Source organism: Silene latifolia, chromosome X (assembly GCF_048544455.1).
Source record: "Silene latifolia isolate original U9 population chromosome X, ASM4854445v1, whole genome shotgun sequence".
Lineage (NCBI taxonomy): Eukaryota > Viridiplantae > Streptophyta > Magnoliopsida > Caryophyllales > Caryophyllaceae > Silene > Silene latifolia.
The window spans coordinates 150,182,198-150,186,956 of NC_133537.1; positions in this window are offsets into that span (position 1 = coordinate 150,182,198).

Sequence of the window (4,759 nt, forward strand, 5' to 3'; positions counted from 1 at the left end):
TTTTGAAGTAGCAAAGTGCATTGCCTCAAATTCAGAACTCAGACCACTATTTTGTATTGTGCTCAACTCATCTTGCTCGCGGGTGTAAAAAGTATATCCATTAATGGCAAAACTGTTGTAAAAGGTGACCCTGGCATTTGGACCTAAACCAAGACGTAGTAACCTAGGAGAGATGTCATCACCAGTTTGATCAGTATAATCTAAGACAATATTCCTAAACCACTCTGCAAACGTCTTCGTATGCTCGTTCGCAATCCACTTCTCGGTCTTGTTTAGGTGATCGTATTTAAGCTCATCTTTGTGTTGTTGAATATAAGGTTGCACCTCATCTTCGTTGTTTAGCACATACGTGTGTGCTAAATGCAACATTTCACGTGTCACAATTTTTTCAACCCGGCCCCTAATACCTTTTCCGGTCATCCAGTCACTATGACGATTCTTAGGAACGCCAATCAACTCCTCAGGGGAGAGATGAGCGTAACAATATGAAAGAGCTTCGTCTAAAATAGCGCGTTCAACAATACAACCTTCCGGACGATACCGATTAGATGTATAGTCCTTGTAGACTTTCATCAATCTTTCGAAAGGATACTGGTATCTAAAGTACACGGGCCCAAGGTACTAAATCTCCCTAACCAAGTGAATGGTCAGATGAATCATGATAGTGAAGAAAGAGGGTGGAAAATACATTTCAAACTGACAAAGAGAGGTTACAACGAGGTCCTGCAATGAATCCGCGTCATCGGGATCGATGACTTTCTCGCATATGGACTGGAAGAAGAGACATAATCTAGTTATAGCATATCTTACCTTTTCAGGTAAAATGGAACGAATAGCCACAGGTAGTAATTGTTGCATCAAAGTGTGACAATCATGTGACTTTAACCCGGTGAGTTTTAGGTCTTGCATCGACACTAGGCTTTTGATGTTCGACGAATAACCATGTGGCACTTTAATTCCATTCAAGCATGCACATAACTCTTTTTTCTCATTCCGTGAAAGGGTATAAGCTGCTGTCGGTAAAAATGTACGATTACCTCTCTTCTGTGGTGCCAACTCTAGCCTAATACCCATCATTTTCATATCTTCCCTAGCTGCGGCATTATCTTTTGTTTTACCAGGAACATTCAGAAGGGTATTGATAATATTATCACATACATTTTTCTCAATGTGCAAGAAATCGAGGCAATGCCTGACCTCCAGGTCAGGCCAATATGGAAGTTTATCAAAAAATATGCATCTTTTCTTATACCCACGAGTAGACAATTTAGAGCCGCTCTTCTTCCCATAATCTATCTCAATATTCTTTACTTTCTGATAAACTTCATGCCCACTCAAAATTTTAGGAGGTTGACGAAGTTCTTGTCTTCCATTGAATGCTTTCTGCATCTTGCGATAACAATGGTCATGATACAAGAACCTCCTATTTCCCATATACACATACTTACGAGAAGACTTCAAGTATTCAGACTCGATATCCTCCCCACACAATGGACAAGCCTCTTTCCCATGAACTGTGTGCCCAGAAAGGTCGCCATAAGCCGGATAGTCAGATATTGTACACAATAACATCGCTCTCAAATTGAAAGTTTCGTTCTTATATGCATCAAATACTTCTATCCCACTATCCCACAACAATCGCAAATCATCTAGAAGAGGTTCCAAATATACATCTATATCATTTCCAGGTTGTTTAGGGCCGGAAATTAACAACGACAACATCAAATACTTTCTTTTCATGCACATATATGGAGGTAAGTTATAAATAGCCAACACTACTGGCCAAGTACTATGTTTGCTACTCATGTTTCCGTGTGGGTTCATTCCATCAGTGGACAGCGCTAGACGTAAGTTTCTAGGTTCATTGCCGAACTCGGGATACTTAGCATCGAACGATTTCCATTGCTTACCATCTGCCGGGTATCTTAGCTTTCCATCATTTATTCTTCCTGTTTCATGCCAAGTTAACATTTTTGCATCATCGGGATTCGCATAAATCCTTATGACTCTTGGTATCAATGGAAAATACCACAACACCTTAGCCGGGATCCCTTCCTTATCCTTATAACGCCACTCCAAACATTTAGGACAATTGGTTAAGTTTTGATATAATTTTCGATACAATATGCAATCATTTGGACATGCATGTATTTTCTCATATTTCATACCCACTCCTCTTATTAGTTTTTTCACCTCATATGTCTTAACAGGTAGAAAATTACCATCAGGAAGCAACTCCTTTATCAAGGCTTAAAAACTAGTGAAACACGTGTCACTCACCCCATTTGCCCCCTTGATATTATACAACTTCACCACAGCCGACATTTTTGTGAACTTACAACCAGGATACAGAGGTGCTTTAGACTCACACAACTTCTCATACATGTTGCTAAGGTCATCCCAATTACTAGTGTCATCACCTACATCTTCAAAAGCAATAGACTCATCATCATTCTCTTTATTATCTATAGACCCAACATTCAACTTCTCTACTTCCAACTCTTCCAACTCAAAAAACTCGGTAAACTCAGGATCATCAGTTAGCCTTTCGTGTACCTCAACATCATCTTCTTCAGAGTTATTCTCTTCCTCTAATGATTCCCCATGAAAAATCCAACGTGTATAGGATCGACTAAATCTCCACTTTTCTAGGTGTATTTTAACGTCCGGAAAAGCCATATAGCTAATATTGCCACATCTTTCACAAGGACATGCAATACTAGAAGAACCTTTCAAATTGTTCGAAACGAGTTCATAAAATTCAGCTAAATCATCCTTGTAGGTGCGGTCACTCATATTTGCATCAATCATCCAAGTTCGAGTCATTATTCTACATTCGTAATAATAGGCAACTAATTCAGAAAATACAATAATAGGCAAACAAATAAACGAAATTCAGAAAAGCAATTAAGCTAAATTATCAACAAATTAGATAATAACCCAAAAAATCCTATATCTATAAGCGTTGCTAAGAAACATATATATACCTGATTGATAAACACGATGAGGGAGAGAAGACGGTGACAACAGTGACGGAGATGAAGACAGAGAGATGATCAGGGAGGAATGGAGGATGATATCGTAGCAGTATTAGCTTGTGTTTGTGTTTTGTAGCGTATAGCAGAATAAAGCAATCTGTTGTTCTTAAGATTTTCATAACATTAATAACAACGGTTATTGAGTCTACAACCGTTGTTAAAAAGTATTAAAAACGGGTTCTAATATAACCGTTGTGATTACTTTTCACTAATTTGGCGCCAAACCATTAACAACGGTTAAAATTTAACCGTTGTTATTAGTTTTTTCATTAACAACGGTTTTTCAAGTATGACCCGTTGTTAAAACCAATAATAACGGTTAACAACACAGAACCGTTGTAATTAAGTTTGGTAAAATTCGCGGAATCAATTCTACAATGTGTTTTGATGATTTTCGTGAATAAGCGTTGTTAAAGGGCCGTTGTGGTTGCCTGTATTTGTAGTAGTGCTTTCAACCATTGTTTCGCGGTGCCAATTAGAGAAAAAGGAAATAAGACCCATCGTATTTGGTCTTGAGTTACACCGGTTTGAGAAATTGCATCACAATAGTCACAAAAAGTCTCCATATGAGAATGAGGGTCTTCACTAGGCATCCCCCAAATTGGCTTCTTTCGACTAATTGGATAAATGCGGATTTGGCAATGAAATTTCCGGTTAGATGTTGTGGTGTGGGAGTACCATTGGGTAGGTTCTCCTCGGTTGGTACGGAATGTGATGAAAACATAGGCATTGTGGGTTGATTTTGTGTTGGATTTTGTGTTGGGTTCTCCTCACCTTCTCTTGCAAAAGGGTTGATGAACTCAATAGTATTTGGTTGAATATCTACAATCTCACCAATACCTCTCAAAGTTCTCCTAGCAAGTCTTCTATTGTTTGTCAAAGTCCTTTCAATTTCGTGATCAAAGGGCAACAAGTTACCTTGTGATCTTCTAGACATGCAAAATATCAAACAACTCGAAAATAATTAGAACAAACCTTGAGGAGTTTTACTTCCCCAAGGCAAATAAAGACACAACTAATAACAATACAAGAAAATCTAAATCAAGTTAACACCGTCCCCGGCAACGGCGCCATTTTTGGTCGTGATCCCTCGTGAGGGTTTAGTTTTCAGTACTTGTCGTTAGGAGCACCTAGACCAAAACACAATTTAAACCTTCACAAATAACTCTACAATTAGTAAAGAGTCAAGTAAAGGTCGGATCCCAAGGGACGGGAATTGAGATGAGATTTTCTAATGCAACTAGTGGTGTCTAAGGGTGTCACAATTGGGGTTTGGAGTAGAAGATCACTAAACTTAATACCAATGAAAGTAAACAAGCAAGATGAATTAAAAGGGATGTAAACAATTGATAAAAAGCACTAGGGTGTCATTGGGTCATAGGGGATTCATGGGAATTGATCATACAAACATATTCTCAAATTATAAGCAAGCAATTATTGTTGTGATGGATCGAGTTGGTTTATATCTTACAATCCTAGGAAAGTTTGGGTTTCGGAGCCGAATCGATTAGATTGTACAACACCTACAAGTCGACTTAATCTTCCCTACTTAAATATATGCATGGTCTAATGAGACTCGAGTTGGTTTATGTCTTACAAGTCTCATTGAAAAGATAGGTGATGGGTAGAAAATGCAAGGATTCAAAGGCTCGCATTTCATCAAACATAACATGTGCATAAGTTGAGATCACAACAAGCAAGCAAATAAACTATGAAAACAT